Source organism: Apteryx mantelli, unplaced genomic scaffold (genome assembly GCF_036417845.1).
Source record: "Apteryx mantelli isolate bAptMan1 unplaced genomic scaffold, bAptMan1.hap1 HAP1_SCAFFOLD_20, whole genome shotgun sequence".
NCBI classification, from domain to species: domain Eukaryota; kingdom Metazoa; phylum Chordata; class Aves; order Apterygiformes; family Apterygidae; genus Apteryx; species Apteryx mantelli.
Window position 1 is genome coordinate 6152718 of NW_027118553.1, and position 1964 is coordinate 6154681.

A 1964-nucleotide genomic window follows, 5' to 3' on the forward strand; every position below is an offset into this window, starting at 1 on the left:
ATCAACGTGTACAAGTATGTGAAGGGAGGGTGTCGAGAGGATGGGACCAGACTCTTTTCAGTGGTGCCCAGTGACAGGAGGCGAGGCAACGGGCACAAATTGAAACACAGGCAGTTCCATCTGAAGATGAGGAAAAACTTCTCGACTGTGAGGGTGACAAAGCACTAGAACAGGTTGACCGGAGTGGTTGTGGAGTCTCCTTCTCTGGAAATATTCAAAACCCGCCTGGATGCAATCCTGTACAATACGCTCTATGTGACCCTGCTTGAGCAGGGGGGTTGGACTAGATGATATCCAGAGGTCCCTTCCAACCTCAGTGATTCTGTGATTCTGTGTGACCACACAACCACAAACAGCAGCCATGCGCCTAGCACTGGCCTAGCAGGCACTGAGCCACCACTGACCTCACAACCACAAACAGCAGCCATGGGCCTAGCACTGGCCTAGCAGGCACTGAGCCACAAGTGACCTCACAACCACAAACAGCAGCCAGGTGCCTAGCACTGACCTATCAGGCACTGAGCCAAAAGTGACAGCGCAGCTAACAGAGGCAGCGAACAGACGCAGCAGTTTGCGCAGCAGTGGTTGGGCTCTGACTAGAACTTGAGGATCTTGTTGGAAGTTGTGGGCTTCCTGAGGACCCCCGAGGAACTAGCAGGTGATTGCTGTGAACAGGAAAGGGGAAGCTAGGCAAGGACAACTGCAGGAGGCCTTGACTTCTCCTGGGAAAAGCTCGTGGGAAAAGCTCTAGTTAGGAGTGGCTGCTGCTAACGAGCTCTCTTGGTTGCCCTGGCCAGAGGGACTTGGGGCCTTTGATCCCAGTGGCCCTTGCTTAGGGCGGTCAAGCACCCTCTTAGGCAGTCCTAGGGAGAGGCCTATATAAGAGCCAGGCCTAGAGCGCAGCTCCCAGAGCGCAGCTAACAGAGGCAGCGAACAGACGCAGCAGTTTGCGCAGAAGGGCGCGCGAAGGGACACGCAAAGGGCCCTTCGTTTCTGTTCCCTGTGGTGTAGGTTTCCTCAAGTATGGTCGTGACACGCCGCACAGCGCGTTCCCCAGTGGCTGTTGGAGTTGCTGTGTCAGAGGCTTGGACCCAGACCGACCCTCTGACAGTAGATGCGGCTCTACAGGTCTCAGGCTGCAGGGAGTGCTTGGGGCCTCTCTGGGAGGCCTGGGCTGGCAGTCAGCTCTCCTGCAGGAGGTGTGCTGCTGTTGAGGAGTTGTGTCGTCAGGTAAGGGAGTTACGGGAGGAGGTCAGTAGGCTGCGCAGCATCCGGGAAGCGGAGCAAGAGATAGACAGGGTATTCTCGGAGACTGTGCAGCTCCAGGAGTCCCAACCTCCCGCAGCAGTGGAGTTGCCAGAGGGCTCTGTGCCGTGTGAAACGGTACATCATAACATCGTAGAAGAAGGCTGGAAACTGGTCACTGCTCGTGGGAGGAGAAAGGCTCCTAGTCCTCCCAAAGACTTGCAGCTGAAGAACAGGTTTAGTGCCCTCCAGGATGAGGAGGAGATGGGCATGGCTGCAAGGGAAGTACCTGGGACAACAGACTCTGTGCCCTGCCGGAACGCCCGGAAGAAGCGGCGGGTGATTGTTGTGGGGGACTCCCTGCTGCAGGGGACGGAGGCATCTATCTGCCGACCTGACCTCATGTCTAGAGAGGTTTGTGGCCTGCCGGGGGCTCGTGTGAGAGATGTCATGGAAAGACTGCCAAGGCTCATCCATGCTTCAGACTATTACCCACTGCTGCTCTTCCATGTGGGCGCCAATGACACCAAGGGCAAACTGGAGACCAGCAAGCAGGATTTCAGAGCTCTGGGGATGGTGGTCAAGGGTCTGGGAGCCCAGGTCATCTTCTCCTCAATCCTGCCAGGGAGGGGGATGGATGAGAGGAGGAGGAGACGGACTTTCCAGGTTAATGACTGGCTGCGCCGCTGGTGTTGGCAACAGGGTTTTGGTTTCTACGA